Consider the following 25,151-nt stretch of genomic DNA (forward strand, 5'->3'; position numbering starts at 1 on the left):
TTATTCTCTAGTTTTTTCTAATTCTTGGCTTTGTTTCTGTCATCTATAGTCGCCAAAAAAGAAAACTTTCACTAAGCAAACAATGTGTGCAGTGGGGAAAGCGAAAAATAAGCGAACTGACAGGACATGAACCCGGATGCTGTATATTTTTTCAAATATGTATCATACTTCCAGTTCGCTTATTTTTCGCTTTCCCTACTGCATACATTGTCTGCTTAATGAACTTGAATGTTAACGGGTGAAAGCCGTTGTTATAAATTGAAATTTAGTTCGAAAAAAGAGAAAACTTTATCGCTTCTTTTTTGTCGCCTACTGATTTTGCTACCAGGCGGACGTCGTTGTTTCTCCCACGGGAAACAAGGTGTCTAGTATCAGCAGTTTTTTCAGACTACACAACAGAAGACTGCTTCGAATGTTTGTCTGTCTGTGGGAATTAAATTTTTGACGGATATAAATGATAGGCGTGTCACTTACTTCAATAGTGACATAGTATGAAGTGCCGAGTACAGAAAAAGGAAACACCTTGGCAATATCACAATAGATCATATGACTCTAGTCGCAGTGATGATTCCACACAGACAAAAAACAGCAAACCAATTTATGCTATAGAAACATATAACTTGCTGAAACCGTTATTGAAAATCATAAACAAAATAGCCCCCAAAACACTCCCTTGCGGTACACCAAGCGTATGAGTAATGGAATCCGATTCAGGCTCAAAATTCAAAACTCTTAGTTCTCATTAGCTGATCCGTTTTTTTTGGGATTCCATTTTAATTTCATCGTGTTCTTCTGAATTTTCTAAATTCCTGATTGTATATTATTATCTTGTATGTTCCTGAGTTACTCTGGAATACCTGAACCAATTTCAACCAAACTTGGCAGTTTTTTTTACAAAGGGGGTGATTGAATCCGATTATTTTCAGGCTCTCGATTATGTCTGGAGTTCGGCAGTTGATGTCCAGAGATCAGAATATAATGTTTGATACCATTTTTAAAACCAAGATGGCGACTTCTTGTTTCTGGAAGCTGAAGAAAAAACGTTCGCAATACCCCTCAATGCTAGTGTCTCCGGGTTGACTTTTGAGAAACCGAAAATCAGTGTCCGATATTTCGATGTCATTTCTGATTCATGTTGGCGATTTCCGGACTTCATAGTTCGGACATCTGGAGAGCTAAGAAAAAATGTTCCCAAATGTAAACCGGTGTCAAAAGAAATTCAAGATGGTCACTTCCACCTTCAGGAAACCCACGAACCTAATATCGTGACATGCGGGTATTTTCGGAATCAAGATGACGACCAAGGCGCCATTTCGAATCTAAGATAGCGACTTACTTTTTTTAAGAACTTGATGTGAAACTAAACAAATGAATACTCCCTAAAAATAGTATTACTACAACCCGAGTAATGTCCAGAAACTGAAAACCGATGTCTGATGCTATGTCAAAATCCAAGATAGTATTTTTAAAATTGGGATGCGTCCGTCATGACGCCTTAAAACCGAAAATTGGCGTCCGAAAGGTTTGTCAGATTATGGTTGTCTGTTTACATTGGTAGTTATGCACAACCTGAAGCAATGATAATCTCCGTATCTACAAATTGTTGACTAATGCATCTCGACATCATGTCCAGATGTATGTAAAAAAAGTGGATCTTTAAATTTTGGAATTTTGGTCTTAATTGATTGGGAAGTCAACATTTTTCGTGCATTATTCGAGTTTTTGAATGAATTCGCTGATTTTCAGGTCCTCGGTCTTGTCTGGAGGCCGGAAATTGTTGTATAGAAACCAGAACGTGATGTTCGACGCTATTCAAAAATTTAAACTGATGAAACTCCCCAACATTGATACTTCCGGAACTGGCATAACGCCCGGGACTATTTCCAGCTCGAGTCTACTTTTTGTTTAGTTTCAATTCAGCTACAACTAAGTCTCGAAATAGTAAAGATTCAGTCAAGTTCAGTTAAAGTTCAGTTTTATCTCAGTTTCATTTAAATTTCTGTTTGATTACAGTTTTAGTGTAAAACAACAGATTATTCACACACACAAGAATACTTTTGACACTTTTACTACTTTTGACAGTTATGTATAGTGCAGTTTTCACAATTTCCTCATGACGTTTTGATATTAATTTCTTCAAGTTTTGCGATGATCATTCTTGATTCAGTTGATATCATAAATATATAACGAAAAAACTGTTTTTAACTCAACATCGAAACGTTTGGATTCGAAACGTTTTGTTTCCCACCTTAGTCTGACCCTGAGGTCAACATTCTGGTTCTCAGCCGATGAAACAATTAGGAAATTCGCTCGCCCTATTTTACAGTAAATCTACCTCACACACTTGACAATTGTTTTGTGGATTTTGCCTACAACCAAGGGTTACAGTTTATAGTAAAATACTTAATGAAAACACTAGTAGGGGCAGAAATTTTCGTCGAAATCGAAAAAGTTCCAAGAAGCGAGAAACGCAGGAAACGGGCATGCAATTGCAACCGAACCAGATTGCTTGCGATGTTTAGTCGGACTGACACTGTAAAGAGCACCGGATTTTGGATCATGGATTAAAATTCGGGAAAAAGCACTCACAAACACACGTGATTGTGGAAGAAAAAAAGCAAGGGGCATACAAGAAGCGACAGGATATGTACATTGTTATTCGCACAAGCAACAAGAATGGTAAAGATAGGAGAATGCACCCTGGGAAAGAAGTAAGTAGGGAACAGCTGAGCTCTGCTATTGAACCAGGAATTAACCTACTTGATGAGAAGAAGACACCACCATGCGGAGGAAAGTTCGAACATCTGTCAATTACTTCATATAATTAGCAGCCGGCACGGTAGCAAGGAGAAGCAATTGACAGTTGCACAACAGCCTACTACGACGGATTGCAACTTTCTCGATCGAGAACTTTTTGCTTACGAAATTACCGTTTCGCACAAAAAGAGATCCTGTCGATTAAGTGCAAGTTCCACCAGCAGCGAAGCAAAAAAGTGCAACGAAACGCATCAACCCCTAGAAGAAACGAGGTCGGTTGACTTCCGTTCGATTTTCGTTCCTTGCCCTTTCCTTAACCAGAACAGCTGAATGCAACCGAACAAACGCCGCCAGAACCCCGACAGATGAGAGCGAAAGGTGCTACGCTGCATTTCCTTTTTTGTTTTTTTTCTGTTGCTTCTTTCGGGGCTCCCGTTCTGCTGTCGCTTTTCATCGTCGCCTTCGACCGCGAAGCAAAGTCCTCCCTGCCTAAGGCTACTGACATACTGAGGCGTCAAATGAAGCGAAGCAAGAAGCGTCGCAAAAACGTCCGAGCTACTTCTTTGAACGTCTATATGAAACGCTTAAACCGGTCATACTGGAGCGGCAAAGACGCGTCGATAGAGGCGGCGAAACAGAACGAGTAGTGTTTTGACGCGCGTATATGTAAGCGGTAATACCATATTCAGACTAAATCTTTTATCGCCAGGTGCTTTATATTTGCTTTGTTTTGGTTTGGTAATTTAAAAAAGCAAATAAAATACATTTTCGTTTAGAAAATGTTAAAATGTTTAGAAGAGGGTTGTGCAGTAAATCCATGTTCAGACTAAAACTGATATCGCCAGGTACTTAATATTTGCTTTATTTTGGTCTTAAATCTTAAAAAAGAAAAAAAGTAGGATAGAAAATACTATCGGGAAAAATTTTCAGGTCGTCGGGAAAATAGCACTGATATTATTGATTGATATTGTTGAGTTTTGATTTGAATGGCCAGAAATTTAGCATGCTGAACTTCTTTGGTTGCTCGGGGTCAACGGGTTTAAAATTCAGAATAATTTCTTACATTTTTTACTACGTCTGTAGCGCAACTCACTTCAGTAATATTATTTTATTTCATGAAAAAATCTCTGTGTTACCTAAAACGTAATTTTCCGTGCTTGAAGAAGCAAAAATATCTTCATTGGACGAATTCATATTTCCTTCAAACAAAACCGCTACTGGAATCTAGGAATTTGACAACACAACGCATTTGCGACGCTCGCTCCAGTATGTCATAGGAAGCTTCACCCAACGCTTCTGTTTATTCCGCTTCTCAAACGCTCAACGCTTCGCTTCATTTGACGCCTCAGTATGACAGTAGCCTAATAACCCTGACGCGCAGCTGGTACCGAATGTTGCCCGACAGGAACAGCACAACAACAGCAGAGGAGAAAAAAACGAAGCCAACGTTCGATCAATGTACAATTTACACAATTTTACAGCACTCACATTTCTTTCGGTGTATGGCGGGTGCAATTGGAAAGAAGCAGCTGGTGGTACTGCTGTCCTACCAGAGAACCGCCATGCTGCTGTTGGGTTACGATCAGGAGGCCTTTGGGCTCTAGGAACGTGCGCGCCAATGGCTGCACGCAGGTAGTTGATTTTTTTTTCAGGGGGGGAAAAGAACGAATTAACAGCTAAACAAAAAAGCGACAAGGCATGACAGCTGATTACAACACGATTGGATCAGTTGGATCTTATCGGCAGCTGCAGAGTTGCTTTGCACAAGAACATGTGGAATGACGAGAATTAGGTTTGGAACTCAGCTGCTTGTTCAGTTTCACTAAAATAATATCGACTCTAGCAAGTGTCAGTTGTGAATGTGCAGGAATTCGAAATGACTGGTCTCTTTTAGCAGGATTCTATTAATCATTATTCCCATATTTGATAGGCACTATACTTTAGCTCATCGTGAAGAAATTCATATTTTATTGTTTAGAAACTATCTTTCTCTAGTATTATAGTAGGCCGTGGGTGCGTTCACCACATTGGCTGTCATAGTATGCAACAATGTGTTGCACGGTGGCGAAGATTCAAGATTCATGTGTTGCTTTAACAATGATTGGTGAGGAGTGCGGAGTATTCAAGCTCGAAATTTGGCGACCAGACTTGGGACCTTCAGTTTATCATTGAAATAAATTTTCGAAAAGAAATCATGTAAGCTAGCTTCCGAAATACTGATACTAAACTGGCAAGAAAAGTTATGAAAAATATCCCTAATCAAGGTTCTAACAGCCAAAATGACGAAAAATATTTTGTCAAGTCCAGAAAAAAACAAATATTTTTACCGAGTTAGGCTCAAATAGCGAAAAAACGCTTCTAAAATGAAAACAAAAAATTGATGCTAAATTGAACTCTGAATAGAGAAAAATGTTTCCAAAAATTAAAAATTAAAAAATAAAACACCATACTGAAGGTCAGAAAAGACGGCTCATTTTTGCGTTAGGTTCACATTTGAATTTCACGTTGTGTAACATTATTCTAATATTTTTTGTTGTAGGTTTCCAGTTGATTTTTTTGTCGTTTTTATCCTATTGTATTTCGCCTGTTGTGTTATTTCTCTTAATTTTTATGCTGTTTTTCCGTTCTACTATTTTCTGCTGAATTTTCTCTATTTTTTTCCTTTTCAATAATTTTCTGACATATTTGTTGGTTTATATTCCTTGTAGGTACTTTTTCTGCTATATTTTTCCTGGTATATATTTTCTTTAAATTTTTTGACGTGCAAAATGTCATATTTGAAATCTCTTCTTTCTTCTAAGTGTTTTATCAAACTACAACTGTGATTAGAAGCCCCTGCAAATGCGCAGTAGTGTGATGTTCACCACAACTCGTTCATACTGTGCATAACCTGCGGTAATATGCGAAACTAATCCGATTTTAAACAGAAAAGTTCGACACGTTAACAATGCAGAATTCGTTTTAAAAGAAAATTCACAACAATTCATTAACAAGGATGTAACGTCTTAAAAAACGGTTACAGTCTGACATCACAGCAGAATTTAGACCTTCATACTCATGTCTTAACGCTAGCACGAACAGAAATTTTCCCCAGTCGCACGTCGGCAATATGCAATACGCAACAGTTGCACTCTGGGCATCTGCTTCCATCCGATACAAGAATCAAGTCTTCTTCCCAAGCAGCCTCGGCAATTTTGTTTAGTTTCTCGTCGTTGCAGATTGCCTAAGTATTACTGAGTACCAGACACAGCTAGCAGATAGACGAGCGCTCCAGTATCAGAAATTCTCAATATTTAACACCATTTCTTTTCATCTTTCTTTCAACAGGGTCAACCGAGAACATATCGATCGTATTCTCAAACCTAATGCAAGAAATACATCAACATTCTATAGTAAGTTTCCGTTTTTGGCAACAAAATTTTTAATTTCAGTTGCCAAAACTGGAACCGTGCCAAAAACGGAAACCTTTTTTGCCTTTCTCCTAGAAAGGTATAGCAATCACTGGAAAAACCAAAGGTATAAAAGTGGTCCCAATGGCCGAATATCATATACCACTCGACCCCTTTCGACGAACTGAGCATTTTCTGTATGTATGTATGTATGTGTGTATGTGTGTGTGTGTGAGTGTATGTGCAACTTTTTTTTCTTACTCACTTTTCTCAGAGATGGCTGGACCGATTTTCATAAAATTAATTGCAAATGAAAGGGCTAGTTGCGCCATAGGTTGCTATTGAATTTCATTGTAATCGGATTTTTGGTTTAGAGGTTATGTATCAAAATGTAAAAATCACGAAACATCAATATCTCAGAAACCACACAACCGATTTCAATAAAACTGGTTTCAAAAGATCGGGCTGTCTTCAGAACCCCTAACTTTTGAATATCGTTATAATTGATCATATGGTTCAAAAGTTATGCAAAGAAAAGTTATCATGAGGTTTTTTAAACTCACTCATTTTTCTCAGAGATGGCTAAACCGATTTTCCCAAAACTAGTGTCAAATGAAAGGTCTAGTTTCCGCATAGGTTGCTATTGAGTTTCATTGCAATCAGATTGTAACTTTGTCCGTTGTTCATAAAAATGTGAAATCACATAATGAAAGTAAACATGTTGACTTCCTCCTAACGATCACTGGCCAATTTAAAGGTAGAAAAGTGATCCAAATGGCCGAATGTCATATACTACTCGACTCAGTTCGACGAATCGAGCATTTTCTGCATATAAGCATGTATAGGTGTATATGTTTGTGTGTGAGTGTGTACGTGTGTATGTGCACCTTTTTTACGCACTCATTTTTCTCAGAGATGGTCTGACCGAAACGATTTCAATGAAATTGATTGCAAATGAAAGGTCTAGTTGCCCTGTAAGACCCTATTGAATTTTATTGTAATCTGGTTTCTAGTTTAGAGGTTATGTATCAAAATGTAAAAATCACGAAACATCAATATCTCAGAAACTACTAAACTGATTTGAACAAAATTGGTTTCAAATGAACGGGCTACCTTAAAAACCCTCAGCTTTTGAATTTTATTAAGATTGAACATATGGTTCAGAAGTTATGGAAAGAAACGTGTTCTGGAGACTATTTAATCTCACTTATATTTCTCCTAGATGGCTGGCCCGATTTTTATTAAATCAGTGTCATATGGAAGGTCTTGTTGCCCCATAAGACCCAAATGTTTTTTTTTACAAACGGATTATTACTTTGCCTGTTATGTTTAAAAATGTGAAATCCAGCTATGAAAAGAAACATATTCCGAAGACAACTTGGACTCACTCACTTTTCTCAGAGATGGTTGACCCGATTTCCACAGAATTAGTATCAAATGAAAGGTCTAGCTGCCTCATAACACTCTATTGAATTTTGCTGTAATCAGACTGTAACTTCGTCTGTAATGTATCGAAATGTGAAAATCACGAAACTTCATTATCTTCGAATCTACACAACCGATTTGAATAATATTGATATCAGATGAACGGGCTAGTTAAGGGTTAACTGAATTATGATTGAACACCTGGTTTCAAAGTTTGGCTGCCCTATTCGTTACCTTTTCATTTGATTGTAATCAAACTTAAGAAATCGTTGTAAAACAACGAAAGTCTATTATCTCAAGTATTACACGACTTATTTGAACATAACTAGTGTCATACAAACGAGACATCTCAAACTTTTGACGTTGACTAACGTCTATACCGAAGTTAGGCCTCTGAATTTAAAAATCTAGTAATTCAACCAGGGAAAACCAGAGAAAAGTGGTCAGGTTTTGAGCGCTTATTTTGCAGTCATCTATAATCAGATTTTCGAGGTTTTGGCATCAATCGATCAGAAATTCTTTTACGGTTAAATTTATGTAACAAAAACAAACTTTTGTTTGAGATACACTATTGAAAAATTGGTAATTAATATCGATTGTCTAAATCATACCGCGCAGCCAATCACTACCTCTCTTCCCAAGCACAGTCGACACTAACGGATACAATCGATCTGACTTTGTTGTTATTGTTGTTGTCACTTTCTGTTTCCGATGTTTATGCTGCTGCTAGCGGAAAAAACCTTGCAAATATGCATCTTTTTGTTGGTGTTAATATTACGACAGCGGCCTCCGGCGCCCCATCATTCTGATTCCAAAACCGCACCAGTGACATGCGGACGCTAGGTGATAGCAGCTGAAAGGAGGAAATACAAAATAGTACCGTTCATCTCGTGCCGGTTTCACCCGTAATGCTGGTGGCTTTAGTATTAAATGGCTACTGCAAAACACTTAAATGGCTGAAATTCTGGACGGACTAACCAAAAAACAACAATGCCTCGAAATTTTGGTACAGAAGTGGCTAATTTAATTTTCTGTTTTACCAAATGCTGCTGCTAGCGGAAAAAACCTTGCAAAAATGCATGTTTGTGTTGGTGTTAATATTACGACAGCGGTCGGCGCAGCTTTCAAGAAACATTTGTCTCTACCATTCCATTATCTATGTAGCCCCTCCTTCTTTCTAATTATCTGACGAAGCCTTGGTATAAAACGTATCGTTCGAACATTTCACCCCATCAGTTTCATTATTAAACCGCACCGGATACATACGGACGCTCGGTGTTAGCAGCTAAAAGGAGGAAAAACAAAATAGTACCGGTCATCTCGTGCCGGTTTCACCCGTGATGCTGATGGCTGTTAGTAATAAATAGCTACTGCAAAATACTGAAATGGCTGGAATTCTGGACGGACTAACCAGTAAACGAAGATAATCGGCAACTGGTACCTTTTGGTGCCTTGAAATTTTGTTACAGAAGTTTTGTAAAAGAAGCGTTGCAATTCCCTCTACTATTTGCTTCAATGGAATTTTTTTTTTATAAGAATACGGTAGTCAACGTCATGCGGTCGTGTCTTGAATACCACCCTCCTACTTTTTTTTTTGTTATGGACTTCCTCACTGCGACCAGAACCGTAGATCTATTGTGAGATATGCCCGGGTGTCTGCTGCTGTTCAGCGTAAAGGAAGGGTAACTGGTGGGGAGCCTGAGAATGAACCCATGCTTAAGTCCTTTTTGACATCGGATGGCCTGGTTCTACTAAGATTCGAACCCACGACCATCCGCTTGACAAAGCAAACTCTGTAACTTTGCGGTTACGCAGCTCCCCTAAACTTACAAATAACAAACTTCATAACAATTTGATATGCTGTTCAAAGTTTAGAAAGAAAAGAAATTCAAAGACTATTCAACACTTTACCTGCTTTGATCAATATATATGGCCTCAACATGATTTAAATGCGGTATCGTACTATCTGAACGTTCCCGGTATCGCTCGTGATTGAATTGTTCGAAATTAAGGGTCATTTCTTAAGCACTAACATTACGTCAAATTTCATATTTTATACTTTAATTACAACATCAATATTTTAGAACCCAAAGAGTGAATAAACCTTTATTGGATAGCATTCATATAACTCTATTTTTACAAATAATAAGTTTGAATGAGAAAGGCTGAGTCTGACCGCTAGGTGGATTAATTTAAGTTTTGTTATTAATATATTCGATTTGGGACTTCAAAATTATTATTAAAGTTTATTTATTTATATGATTCAAAAGGTTTTTAACAAAATCCGTCGTATATAACGTACAGTAATAACGAATTTCAAATTTGTTGTCACTTTTATTCTCTGGTATCTGGTAATCTTGCGGTCGTGTCTTATATACAACCTCTTCAACTATTGTACATTTTCTGTTGAGTTTTTCTTTTGACTAGATTTTTGATATATTTTTCGTTGTTTTCTTTCTACTGCATTTTTTCGTCATTATACTCTGGTTGTTACACCTTTTTCGTTGGATTTTTTCTAACGAGCAATGTTTCATTTTTTTCTATTGAGTTTTAGGTCATTTTAGTGGTATTTTATCATATATTTTCTATTGTATTGTTTTTCTCTTTTTATATTAATTTTTCTTTGTATTCATATTACTGTATTTTTCACTAAGTTTATGTTAAAGTTAACTATTTCATAACGTTTTAGTATTTTTTTTTTCATTTAATTCTTTTTTGTTTATTTCTGTGTCATTCTTGTAATAATTACGCGTGCTATATTTTTTATGTAATTTTATAATTTTTTGTACCGTTCTTGTGTCATCTTTCTTCATTTATAAAGTTATTTTTGTGTAATTTTCATATTATTTTTATACTTTTCATACAATAAAAAATATTGTTTAATCATTTTTATGTTATACTTGATGTTATTCCAATTTTCATAGTTTTTACCGTTTTAATTGTTGTTTACATTTTCCATATCTTGAATATTGTTGAAATTTTAGTTGTTATTTACATTTGAATCATTTTTGGTATTTATGACATCAAACATAGGACAATTTTGCCTTTATGGTTCTTTTCAATAGCTTCACATTATTATTGAATGCATGACATTTTTTTCCTTTTCACGGCACTTTTTTGTAAGTTTGTTAGTTTTATAATATTTTCATATAACTTTGCTGTTTATTGTTTTTGTTTTTTTTTTTGCAGGTTCTATGTTTGTATAATTTTCATGTTATTTTGAATCATTCCTGTTTAATTGTAGTGCAGTTATGATGTAAATTTTGTTTTTTTTTCTTTTGCCACTTAGTGCCATTCTTGTGTTGTGTTATATCTTTTATATCCTGTGGTATCGTTTTGTATCGTTTTTAGCTAATTTTCGTGTCATATCTTTCAAGCAGGTCATTTTCGCTTGAAATTTTCCACTATCTCCGTTTCCTTTTCATTTACATTTTTTGGATAGTTAATGCTGGTTACATTTTAATATTTTTTTGTCAATTTTGAGTTTTTGCGTCCTTTTTAATCATTTTTGAGTTATTCTTGTGTCATTGTTGTGCTACTTTTAAGTCATTTTCGTGTATGTTGTTATTTTCTGTTTCATATATTTTAATGTTATTTTTGTGCCTTTTTCCCGCTTTTTTATTGTTTCTGTGTCATAGTTTGTCATTTAAGTATATGCTGTTTTAATTTTATCTTCATTTTCATGTGCTGATATATTAAACATGTTTGTTTCTTCCTTTCATTTTTTATGTTTTCTTAAGTTCATTGCTTTTTTGTGTCCTTCTTTAATCATCTTCCATATTTGTGTGGCATTTTTGTCATATTTGACGTTGTTTGCATTTTTTTTAAATTCCGGTTTTATTATTTTCATTCTATAAACAGTCATACCTCGATATAAGGAAACTTTATTTTTATTTTCATTACGTAATGTCGAGTTACGTTATATCGAAGCAAAAAAAAATTTTTTTTAGTTTATGCAAGAATGTTAATGGTTACTCAAAGATACGCGAAAACCTATTTACCATAACCTATCAGTATTTTTAAACCTTTCTTATGCCCTTTTAGAAATATTTTCAGAAGCAAAATAATATTTTTTCCAATTGATACAAGAGGTCACTCAAAGATGTGTAAAAACCTATTTCCCATCACCTATCAGTATTTTTAAACCATTCTTATGCCAATTTAGGACAATTTCTGCAAGCAAAAAAATTTTTTTTTAATTGATGCAAGACTGTTGATGGTTACTCACAGATGCGCGAAAACCTATTTTCCATCACCTATATGTATTTTTGAACCTTTCTCATGCCCATTTAGGACAATTTTCGCATTGGTTTAATTGGTTTCAAAACTTACTACAAACATTTTTTTTTAACCGATTTATACCCCAAAAACAGTTGCTGTATCATTTATTTTTAATTTCAATACATCTTGAAAAGTTACGTTATAACGAGGTAAAAGTTACGTTATATCGAGGTATGACTGTATTTGTTTTTGAATTTCTCTAAATTTTTTACAAATAAACAGTTCATTTTTTGAAATTTTGTTCTATTTTGTGACATTGTTGTAACATTGTAGCGACTTACTTTTATTTTTCATTTGTGTCGTTTTGTACCGTACTTTTTTCTCCTGTATTTTTTTTTTTTGTTATATATTTGTGTTTGTTTTCCTATTACTGCATTTTTTCTACTGTATTTTTTCCCTGTTTTGTTTTTTTTTTCATATTTTCAATTTTGTCTAATTTTCTATTTAACATTTTCTCGCTGTATTTGTTTGTTACTCATTTCGTTACTTTTTACAGTATTTTTTATATTTTTTTACTGTATTTCTAGTATTTTTTTCTGTTTCTGATTATACGTTTTCTTTTGTATTTTTATCTTTTCAATTATTTTCTCTGATATTTTTTCCTTGAATTTTTATGATGTTTTTTTCTTTCTAAATATTTTCTCATTGTATGTTTTCTATTGTTACTTTTTTTGTTTTTCTTTGCAGTATTTTTCAATTATTTTTTTTTAATTTTATTTTGTTGAAAATAGCAATTTTTTCTACTATAAGAGTACTGTGTTTTTTCCATTTATATTTCCTTTTGCTGTATTTTTTCTGTTGTGTTTTCTAGTTGATAATTCTCTGTTGTATTCTTCTTTTGATCATTTCTCTGGGTATTTTCTGTTATTGTTTTCTTTCTGCTATGTATTTTTGTTGTATTCCATCTGAGTAATTTTTCATTGCATTTTTCTGTTGTATTTGTGATATTTCTGCTGTTGTGGTTTTTTCTTCGTTTTAATATTGTTATTTTTTCTAATTTTCTGTTATATTTTTGTTTCCGATTCTTACTATTGTATTTTTTCTACTATATTTTCTCCTGTTGTAGCTTTGCCTCTCTCCTAGTTTTATTGAATATATTCTCACTGTATTTTTCTGTTTTAATTTTATATTCGTTTTTGTTGTATTTTTGCAGTATTTTTATGTTCGTTTTTGTTGTTTTTTTATTGAAATTTTTTTATTATTCTTGCTGCATTTTTTTACATTGTTGCATGTTTTCTACTGTAGTTCTTCCTGTTGAATTTTCTTCGGCTGTATTTATTGTATTCTAGCATAGGTTTTGCCCTAGAGCTCAAATTGAAAAAAAAATTAAAGATTTAGCCTTTTACCCATTCCTGTGAATTTTGGTGCCCTTAGCAGAGATAACTTTTTCAGAGACTAAAATGAGTTTCCCCGTAAACAACCGTAGAAGCGACGAACCCGGTGAGCAATAATTTACAAGGAATACTTGAAAAGCTAGAATCTTTTTAGAGTAACTTGCCTAGGGGTTATATACCTTTTTAGTTTCCAAAAAATCGAAATTATTTTTATTGCATTATCTTGAAGTACAACATCTTGTGAACATTTGAAGTACAACATCTTGTGAACATCTGAGCAATAAAAAGAAAGTTAGAGCGATTTGAAGCGCCCCTCGCCACGGCCGCATAAGCTTAACATGAAACTTTATACGCGTTTATTTCGGAATGGTGTTTCTCAAAAAATGACTTTGCCGTAATCCTGATTGCGGGAAAACTACTGAACCGATTTCCTTCATCTTTTTTTTTTAATTTGCGTTACTAAATTCGCCGGTCCTTTAACGATCGTTTTTTGCCGCAAAAAAAAAATTTATTGCAATTTTTAGCGTGCATTTTTTGGGAAAAACGTTTCCGTTTGCACTGAAAACAAAATACTCATTAAAGCGATCGTTCAAGGACACGGCACACTTCTTAACTAATGAAATAATATGAGGATCACCGCAAACCTCTGCAAAAAAAAGCGTTCCGGAGAAACGGCCATTACTCCAGTAATAATTGGTATATCTCGAAATCAAACGTATTTTTTCGTTGTTGAAAAACTGTACTTTCAGAAAAATACCACTTTGATGCAAAAAAATGGTGCTATGCACATAAAAATAAATTCAAACTTCCCTCATTTTTTTCGACAAAAAGGTATATAACCCCTTAAGGTTTGAAACAATTTTATGTTCATGCTATTGTCGACCAGTGTAATTTTCTGTTCTATTTTTCTGTTGTATTCTTTCTGCTGTACTGTTTCTATTGTATTTTTTCCTGTGGTACTATTTTGGTATACATTTTATGCTGTATTTTACTAGTAACATATCTTTCGGAATAATTTTTTACTGTATTTTTGTCGTTGTTTTTTTAATGTATTTTTTTCAATAATTTTCTATTGGATTTTTTTTCTGTTAAATTTTTATTTTGGTATTTTTTACTGCAATTTTTCCATTATGTTTTTCCAGTTATAGTCTTTTATTGAATAGTTTTTCTGTTGTTTTATTTTGTTAAAAAATTTCCGTTATATTTCATTCGTGGAATATTTCTCTGTTCGTTCTGCTGGACTTTTTCTGTTGTATTTTTTTTTTACTAAATAAGTTTTTGCTGCATTCTCTCTGATATTGAAAGTTACTGAAATAGTAATTCTAAACTAACCAAAAAATGGCAATTTTTAGTGGTTTTAATTGAATTAAGAATGATAATTATAGCAAAAACAGGTTAACAATACTGATCGATAAAAATATGGTTGACGAAAACTGTTGAAATAAAAATATAGAAAGACGAAGATGCAATAAAAATATTTCGGATAATTGATTAAAAGTGTGTTTTTTTAAAGCATATTTATAAGAAAATTTGCTTTTTCACTATATTGTACATTTTAACTAATTCTGATCTTTTGCTGCCTAAAACCTCACAAAACTCGCAATAATTTGAAATAATCAGTGAGTAATTTTGATAGAAATTTTGATATTTTAATTATTAACGAGACCAAGTTCAGAACACAAGTTTATACAAAAAGTTCGTAACAAAATATCAAGATTTGTTGTGGTAATCCTGTTATTTTTGACTGATCGGGCAGACACCAATAGCCTTCAATCTTAAAACAATAAATCCTGAAAAATAAAATAAATTAATTTAAAATAATTTTAAGTAAGTTGTAATTTTTTTTTTATTTTTTGAAAGGCAATTAAATGACACTTTAGTTTGTCATCAAATGTTAAAAATGAATCGAAAACGTCAATCAGAAATACCATTTTCATGTCAAAAAAATATTAAACGCATCAAAAGTATCAAATAATGTTGAGAACAAATGAATTTTTTACATCGAGAATGGCAAAAATGTCCGATATATAAAACCCTTGGATCGCAGAAGATTCAACGTGTTTTATCAATCAAAAGACTCTGAGGAACCGCTTTTAAAGTTAAAAAAGGTTTCTCCCCTCTTCGCGAACGGCCTAGAAATGCATCAAGCGTGAACAATAAATATACTAATGTACCTTTTTGAAGAAAAAATTACAATCCGCAACGAATTTGTGACCTACTTCCTACTTGACTTGAACAGTAGGAAGAAGAAAACTGACAGCCTCGATGATTGACGACCCCCAGTGCCAAAGGATGCTCGGATGCTTGCTAATTCGAACAACGCTTTCCGTTCGCACATAACCTCAAAAACATTAGCTCATAAGCTGTCAATTTCCTGAATTAATTATTTGTTCAGAGCACCCCAGTTTGCAGTGCCGCCGCTGCAAGCTGCGGTCAAAACGCATTAAATGTCATTGACTTCGCCGTGATGATGGGCCACATTGATCGTCCCGCCCGCCGCCGCCGACCGGCGGATCAGACAGGCAAACGCTCGTTTTTTTTTTTCTGGGCACGCAAATTTACCCCGTTTATGTTTTGATAATGCTGTGCGCCGGCCAGGGTGGTGTTTGGCGATGTGGAAACCCTCGTCGCGATGGCAACCATCCAAACGGTCGGCTACTCTCTAACTAAATCATGCACTAAACAGGCGATGGGTGATATTCGAAAATCCTTTCCTCGTCGTTTCTTTTCCTGGTGACTGCGTTTTTTTCGTTTTTTTCATTGCCTGCCCCCCCAAGCCCTCACCTCCCCAAGCCACTGTTCTCTGTTTATTCTAGCTGCATACATTTGCTTGTTTTGCATTGTGCGTGCGCCGCCTGCCGAGATTTTGCGATGTTCGTTTTCTGGCTAGAAATGTGCTAAATTTAAATGCCTGTCTAAAACACGCGAGAAAATGTCATCTAATTGCAACTTTCGGTTTTTTTTTGTTGCTGCCAAATGCATGCTGCGTGCTGCATTCTCGCCGTTCGAATTGGCGGCGAGTTTGCTTCTTCCGCGCTGCATACTGCTAGTAGTATTCCTATCTTGGATACTTCTCGACTCGACTCGACGAACTGCTCGCTCAGCTGTGTGCTTGCCTTGGTTTGCCTTGCCGGGGGTGCAAGCCTGACGGATGATGTGTGCGTGTGTGTGTGTGTTTGTGTCACGAAGGGACAGTTGTCTAGAACTGTCGCAGATTTCGTCGATCAGTAGAGTGGTGCGGGGTAAAAGTTCACATGTCATTTGTTGAAAACCAACAAATAGTTAAGCCAAATTCCAAATAGGAAGAAAGCGAAGGAATGGGAGTTAAAATCCCTTTTGGTGAACTATTGTTTTACACAAAAGAACTACATTACCCACGAACTTTTGCCCCGCTCCACTCTAAGCAACAAGCAATCAAGCAAGACACACTCCAGCGCAAAACAAATGACAAACGCGGTAATACCTAACACACACACTGCGTGTGAAATAAGGGATTTTCTCCGAAACCGGGTTATTGACTTACCGTTTCCGTTGATTATAATGAGTTCTAGTCCGCCGCTGCCGATCCGGTTTCGCGCACCTTCTGCTCTGTTCGTCGCTCCTCCCTCGATCTCGAAATTTCCACTAAACTAGGGATAAGTTAAGATTTTTACGGTTTCCTGTTTTTATTTTCCTCCTGACCTGTTTCAGAGTATGCTTTTTTTTTTGCTGTGTGGTTGTTTGTGATATTGCGTTTTTTTTGCTTTGTTTATCGTCGAAAGTGGAAGCCTTTAGGCTTCCTTAAGCCTTCTCGTTTTGTTTTTGTTTTTGTAACTTGTTGCTCTCTTTCACTCGCTTGAGTCGCCGCCCTTAACGAGGCTGCTTATGTGCGTTACTTTTTTTTTTGTTAGTTTAACACGGCGTTTAACGCGATCTAGTTATTCGACAGCACTAGGAGTTGAAATTGGTTTTCCGTTTTTTGCTTCTTCTAGGAAGAAATTTTTGCTTTGCTAAATTTGACTAAGTTCGGTTTTTTTTGTTGAATATTTGTCCTAGAGATTGTTGTTTGATTCCATTTGTTTTTGTCTTCACTCTTTTACAAAAAAAGTTACGCAGTCATTGAATTTCCGAAGTTGATGCGACGATACTGATGGGTTCGAATTATTTTTGTTATCTTTCACGAAGTTTGATGATGATTTACGAGCTGTAGAAAGAGAAAGCTGTGATGCCAAATTTTGACTCTAGCCGCCGATCGAAATCTTACCTTAAAATCTACGTCAGAATTAGCTAATTTGAGATTCCTTCTTGCGTGAGTCTGTGTATTTATTTTTTTGATTAATTTAATGCAACGTTTGCTCCTTGGCTGTTGGATGTGTGTGTGTGTATTTGTTTTTATTTAGGAGAACTAGGTTTCCTCTCTTCTATGCGCCTACGGCGTCAAAAAAAGTGCACCGTTTTGGAAAACGCGGACGCGTTTCTATTGCTTTAGGTTGGTTTTTGAAATTCGACAAAAAGTCTCGCACGCCAAATGAAGAACAACAGCGCCGTCTGTCTATCGTGTCGTTTCCGATAGTTGTACACAACCGATTTTGCACGTTTGGCGTGCCTAATTATGTGGTGTTTGTTGAAACCTTTGCGGAAATTCACCGCGTAATTAGCTTGGAAAAATCCTGCAAAGAGAAAGAAAAAAGCGAAAGTGTATTTCTTGTTCCAAAAACGATAATTCCAAAACTACTACTAAATACTATTTGCAGCTGGGAGATCCCTAAAAAAATACTTTAAATTTGATTCGATTTAATTTAAGTACAGTAGCTGACGGCTATCATCATCCGGGTCTGTTTTATTTACTCTTTTGCTCTTCTTTCACTAGCTCTAAAACTGAATATAAATTTTCTAACTTTCAATCTAGATCTATCACTCTCTTTTCAACATATCATCTTCACTCTCTTTTTATTTAAAAAAAAAACACAATTGTTTACAATTGTCGAATGGCGCTAGCTTTGATGCATTAAAGGCTATAAATAATGTATGCACTTTGAATACTTACTATTAGCGAGAGCTATCAAAATACTAATAAAATACAGAATAAATCAACTTCTAGATTTTATTCTACCTCTGCTCTGAACTTGTCAGTAAGAGAACTAGAGTGTCAATTTTGTATAACGATTGAACTTGAAAGCTTGGTTGGTATCGTAGTAACTTTTTTTACGGAATTGATGAGTTGAACACAAGAAGAGTATGGTCAAAATAAATGAAACGGAATTCATTCTGAAAGAAGGGTAAAGATTCAAAACAAACTGCCTTAACTACCGAAAACCTGTAATAGACACTATCCGAATTTGTTTGACAAATCTGTATTTTTTATATTTTCATTTTATTATTATTACCATTTTTGTCATGGGTCACTTTTATCATTTTTTAACATTTGAAAATTTCGATATACAGACCCCGTTTGATTTTGGCAGGTTTTGTTTTTCATTTACATTCATTTACGTTCATATTTTCAGATTTATGTTTTTTTCGACAAATTTTGTCAATTTTGATATTTGAAAAACTTGCTATACCAATAAAACGTTCCACTTTTGTTCATTTTATTCACTTTTGTGATGTATTCATTTATTCGCGTCTTCATTTCTTCTTTCATTCTGCAGCATTGAATTTTTTTCCATTTTGTCGTTTTTCTTTGCATTTCAATTATTTTTTTTTTTTGTATTAAGGCATTTTTTAGACATTTTTGTTGTTGTTATATTCGATGGTATTCCCATTTTTATATTTATTTTCATTTTTATAATTCTTCACATTTTTGTCTTTAGTGACTCTTATACCACTCCTTTGACATGTATAACATTCATGCAATTTTTAACAATTTTTACCATTGATGGAATTTTATTCGGTACTTTTTTGTTTAAATTTCATGTTTTTGTATTTATGTGTCATTTTCTTTTTTGTATTTATGGCTATTTTCTTATCAAACCTAACCATTTGTTTTATTTTATATCGTTTTTTCACTACTTTCATTTTATTTTGATCATCTACATTTTTTGGCTAGTTAATATTGTATAGGTCGTTTTATACTTGTAATTGTATTCATTTTAGTATTATTTTCATATAATTTCGCGTGTTTGTTGTTTTTTTGTCATTCTTGCGTATTTCTATGTCATTTGCTGTCAAATTTCTGTTGTCTAGTTATTATTTTTTTCGTTATTTTGAAACACCTTAACATTCAGTTTATAAGTTTACGGCATAAAAATTGCGACAATTTTGCCTTTTGTGGCTCTTTCCAGTAGTTTATATTTAAAGAATTTATGACTTTATTTATGATTTATGATAGTTTTCTACAAATTTGCTCTTTTTATTTCGATTAGATTTTGTTCATATACGATTTTCGTATTATTTTTATGCCAATTTAAATCATTTTTGTTTAGTTATTGCGTCTTTCTGGTGTACATTTTTTTTCTGCCACTTTCGTGTTTTTCTTGTGTAATTTAAATATCTTTTTTCAGTCCTTTTGTATCTTTTTTGTCAATTGTCATGGAAATCATTTTCTGATTTTTCACTGTTTTCTCGTCACTTTTATTTTTTTGGATAGTTAATACTAGTTACAATTTTGTAATTTGTAATTTTGTTATTTTTTTTTTTTCAAATTTCTGCCATTTCAATAGATCTATCATTTTTTGTAATTGTATTATTTTTTAACTATCTTTATTGAAAAAAATTTTCGGTTTTTTTTCTCCAGTTTATCACTATCTCTGTGTTATTTTTGTGTAATTTTGTGATTTTTAAATCATTCTAGTGTCATTTTTGTGCTACTTTTGCGTCATTTTAGTGTATTTTTTGTATATTTAATATTTTTATTTTTGTGTATTTTAATGTCATTTTTGTGCTCTTTTTCATCGCTGTTTAGTTCGTTATATGTCATGTTTAACATTATTTTTATTTTAATCCTTCATTATAAGAGCTGACATTTTTATCGTGTGCTCGTGCAATTTTTACTATTTTGTGATATTTTTTTAGCATTTTCGCCTTTTTCTTTCATTTTTATGTCTTTGGGAGTATATTTTTGCGTATTTTTTTAAATTAATCTTTTGTACTTGTTTGTCATTTTTTGACACATTTGATGTTATATCCATTTTTATGATTATTATGTTTGTCATTATTTTTTTATTATTATCATTTTCGTCATTATTTGTGTTTTCACATTATAACATTGATGATATTTTCGTTATTGTAGTCAATTTTGACATTTTTTGGATTATTTCCTTTTTAAATATTTAGTTTTGTTATCTGTTTTGTGACGTTTTCATAACGATTTTGTGTTTTTCTTTCATTTTCAATTCTTTTTGTGTCATTTTTGTACCACTTCTATATATATTTCATTGTTTTTCAAGCCTTTGTGTTTTTTATCTTTTATGTCTGTTTGCTATGATTATGTATATTTTTGTATTTCTTTCTTTAACATTGTTAATTTTTGAGTCATTTTTGTACCGCTTTTGAGTCGATTGTTCGATCGTTTTTATCTCATATTTGACATTATTCCAATTTTTATCTGTTTTATCATTTTTGTTATTATTCATGTTTTCCTTGTTTTTAACAGTGTTGATGGTTTTGTCATTCCTGACGTTTTAAAAAAACTGTTTTGCTTTTTCATATATGCCATATCAATCGTTTCTTTTTTATGATATCTTTGTGTAAATTTTATGTCCTGTTTATGTCCCTTTGTATGGTTGCAAAACACGATTTTCGTGTTTGTTGTCTGTCACGTAGGTAATTTTCGTTTATCATTTTTCTTATGTAGTCTTTTAATATTTGTAATTTTATTCCTTTTTGCGATATTTCTCTTTCTACTTTTTGTTTCGGCACTATCCTTGTATAACTAATTTGCTCATTTTCGTATGCATTTATTTTCGTGCCGTTTTTGTGTTCTTTTTATTATAGTCTTAGTATTTGTTCATTAAAATTTCAAATTCGTTTTATGTATTTCTATATCATTTTTTTTGTATGTTTCATGACAATTTGTGTAATCAGTTTCGTCATTTTTGATATTGATAACATTCGTGGAACTCGTGACAGTTTTTAAAGTTCTTTTTCTTTTTCGAATCAATTTGATTCATTTCTTGTGTCTATATTTTTTGTTTATTTTCGCGTTTGTTCTTAGTCATATTTGTCTCGTGGGTTGTTTTCGTTTTACATTTTTCATCATTTTTATTGTTTATTGTTTACTTATTTCGATATTATTTATGATTTTTGAATTTTTTTTCTAATATTTTTATATAAATTTATCGCCTTTTGTTTCGTTGTAGTTTTTGCAGTACCTTTTGTATGTTCTATACCACATTTGAGTATTTTTTAATTCATTCTTGTGACATTTGTGCCACTTTTTGTAATCTAGATGTAGTTTTCAATCATTTAGGTATTTTTATTATTGTATAATCAATGGATGGGACTCTCCCACTTTTACAGTTCTCTTTTTTCTGCAATCTTTTCCTGTTTAGTGACATTTTCATAAACATGTTTGTTTATTTTTTTCTCATTTCAATGTCTTTTCTGTGATTATTGTGTGAATATTGTGTGATTTTTGTATTTTTTTTTTGTATCACTTCTGTGTTATTTTATTGTACCGTTTTATGTAATATTTCTTTATTTTTGCAATCTTTTTCTGTCAAAAAAAAAAAACAAAATTTCAATGTCGAAAATATAAAAGAGCACAAATAATGATAAAAATGAAAACATAAAACATCGAGTTTTTCTGTTTTCATTTGTCATTATTTGTGCTCTTTTAAATTTTCGACATTGATATTTTGTTTTCTTTAGTAATTTTATGTGTTCTGTAAATTTTATGTCAAGATTGCCATTTTTACATTTTTGACATTCTCACTGTTCTTCTTATTTCTGTAATTTTGTTTTGTCTTGTGACATTTTCTTCACATTATTATCATTATTTCATTTTTAGTTTTTCTGCAGCTTTTTTTGTGTAAGTTTATATCTTTCGATCATTTCCAACTCTGGTTCGTATAACTATATACCATCATGCGTTATATTCGTGTCTTTCTTTACTTTGGTTTTTCTTTTTGTAGTTTTCGTATCATGTTTGTGTAATTTTTGTGTTATCTTATTTGTTTAATTCGTTTAATGAAATTTCAATGTTGTTTTGCGTTTTTCTATATTGTTTATTTTATATGTAATTTTTTCTGATATTTTTGAAATTTTTAACAATTTAATAATCCTTCTTATTTTTGCAAATTTATTATTTCTTGTAATTTATATTATGTCATTTTCGTAACATTGTTTATTCATTTTTGTATCAATTTTGTTGGCGTCTTTTTTTCATCCATTTTCGTGTATTTATATTTTTTGTAGTATTTCTTGTTAGTTTTGTATTGTGTATGCCAAAATGAAAAAAAAATTAAAAATCAATCCGCTCATCCGCAGAATTCGTTTATCCGAAGGAAAATATTTTTTAAAATCCCGGATGATCGAGTCCGATGTACACTTTCAAAGAAGTGTCTTTTTTGCAATTTTTGTTTTTTTTTGTGTGCCTTTTACGGTGTAATTTTTGCATATGTTTAATGAGTAATTAATTCTCTTCGGTGTTTTTGTTCTTTTTTTTTGAGACATTTTTGTCATATTCGACGTTATTTCGTCTATATTTTTACTAACATTTTCGTCATTGTTTACATTTTTGCCATTTTTTTGTATCCGTTCTTTCTGCCTGTTTTTGTGTTTGTTCTTCTTTCAAGGTCACTTTTGATTTTCATTTCAATTCTTCTTCTTCTCTTTTTTTGTTTAACTTCCTTTGTATCTTTCTCATGTCATATTTATATAATAAATAGGTCAACTCAAAGCACACTTGTGTGATTTTTGTGGCGTTTTTTAGTCGTCATTTTCGGTAACATTCTTTTTTGTGTAACTTCAATATTATTTTTGAGCCTTATTTTCATTTATTATTTGTATTTTTATGTCATGTTCTGCTATATTTGCAGTTATTTCCATTTTTATCATTATTATTATTTTTTGGTTATTATTAATGATGTTTCTGTTGATTTAGCCAATTGTGACATTTTGGCATTTTCACGATATTTCCATAACATGTCGTTTCCTTTTTTTGGTGCCATTCTTCTACATTATTTTTTGTATTTTGTATCATGTTTGAAGTTTGAAGTTATTTGATTTAAAAATCACTTCGACATTAATGATATTTTTGCCATTTTAGTAAATGCCGACATTTTTGCTATTTTTATCGTTTTTATTAGTGTAATGTTATGCTATTTAGTGACATTTTCGTGACGTTTTTTTGTTCTTTTTTCTTGTGTTGCTAATTTTTGTGTCGTTTTTGAGTCGTTTTCGTTTCTGTTTTTGTGTAATTTAGGTGTCATACTGCGCATTTTTCGTGTCATTTTAGTACTTTTTGGTGTCAGTTGTTTCATGACGTTTTTGACAAAAATCAAAAAATGATATAAAATTGTAATGAAAATGTTAATGCTTCTGAAAAACAGAATGACGTTTAGTTAAACTTGAAATGCTTTGGTGCATTTTCAGGTCATTTCGTTTCAAAAACAGATGAAAGGTACATACAGGGTGTTCAAGCAGTTTGAATACACTTTAAAAATATGTTAAAATATAAAAAATACATGATATTCTAAGTTCGAATACCTTGTGATGTTAAAAAAAATACAAGATATTTTTTTCTGAGCCTATCTCCGTTGAAGCAATGTTAATTGAGAACCTTTACGACATAGGCACTGAGAGCAGATGATTTTCTATGAAATAACGTCGGTAGAAAAGCATAGTGTTTGTAAAAACGACAGTCCTGTAGGAAACATCCTTCAGACACTTTCTGTTAGCATTTTGAGCGTTGGATCCAATAAACAATAAATTCATTAAAGGATTTTGTAAGTAAAACTCTATGCTTACTGCGATATGAATCTGTTCGATTACTAGGTAGCGATGACATTGTTTGCATGCTTCGATCGATCGCAACTTCGCTTCTGGTTTTGGTGGTGACATTCGATAGGCCGTATGTCTTACAACAGGACGCAAAAAAAACTGTCTGCTAGTTTTCTTTTCTCTTGTTCCATCCGGTGTGAGGTGGAAAAAGGATTTTAAGCGAGAACGAAATTCGAGATTCAGACAGGGGAAACGATCCTGTCATCCCGTCATTGGCCCGCTGATTGCTGCTGAGTGTTAAATTTCGCCCCCAAACACTTGTGCGCCCCTATTCGCTGAATGCACAGAAGCTGCTAGGGTGGTAACCACATTCCAGACACGTTCTGATTGATCAACAACAAAGCGTCCAATTAAACAACAACCAATCGGCATTCACTTTGGAGTGATTGAAAAATGCGGGAAACTGCGCACTTCCTCAGAGCGCTCCCGTCGCTGTTGGACGATTTGGATGCAGGCGTCGATCGTTGATCTATTCGCCGAGAACAATAACCACACGCTATTTGATGTTCGAGGAACACGGAGGCTAGGAGACCTCCCGGACCGGCCGGGCGGAGGAGGGACTAAACGAGTGAGCAAGCAAGCAAACAAGCAGGCATCAACCCCTAAAGCGATCCATGAGCCTCACACTTCACGCCGTCTACGACTCTCGTTCGGGTTCCATAAAGCTATGGGCAAATGTTCTACCTTCCGGTAGAATAGAAGTAGGCAAAAAAAGCCCCATTCCGACTGTCTTCAGTGTCTAGGCTTCTGGGGAATCAGTAGAGCAACAACAAAACATGCACAGAACGAATAAAATAACAAAAACGAAATGAAGACGTAAGTTTGATCACCTCAGCCCGGTACAATCAACTCTGTGGTGCGAGAGCCATCCAAGAGTCGAGCCTTGCAGAATGGAGAGCTGTTGAGAAACTTTGCATGGTCGCATGGATTCAACAACGGGGCAACGGGAGGAGACTGGCAACAACAACGACGATGACGACGCTATCGGACGCCACCACCGGCGCAAGGCAAAAAAGGCAACCGTCAGCAGCAGCAGCAGCAG

The 25,151-nt window shown here is 33.6% G+C and overlaps 1 protein-coding gene across 4 annotated transcripts in view; it reads right to left on the reverse strand.

Annotated features, from left to right (window-relative positions):
• The window catches only part of LOC129718606 (RNA-binding protein MEX3B), an 87,935-nt gene that overhangs the window by 20,545 nt on the left and 42,239 nt on the right, over window positions 1-25,151 (reverse strand). For all 4 annotated transcript variants that reach the window (XM_055669540.1, XM_055669554.1, XM_055669548.1 and 1 more), the window contains exons 2-3: window positions 17,430-17,835; window positions 16,710-17,369 (exon numbers count right to left, since the gene is read on the reverse strand). The gene's annotated coding sequence lies outside the window, so the exon portion shown is untranslated. The remainder of the gene's footprint in view (window positions 1-16,709; window positions 17,370-17,429; window positions 17,836-25,151) is intronic.

This window comes from Wyeomyia smithii, chromosome 1, assembly GCF_029784165.1.
Source record: "Wyeomyia smithii strain HCP4-BCI-WySm-NY-G18 chromosome 1, ASM2978416v1, whole genome shotgun sequence".
Classification (NCBI taxonomy): Eukaryota; Metazoa; Arthropoda; class Insecta; order Diptera; family Culicidae; genus Wyeomyia; species Wyeomyia smithii.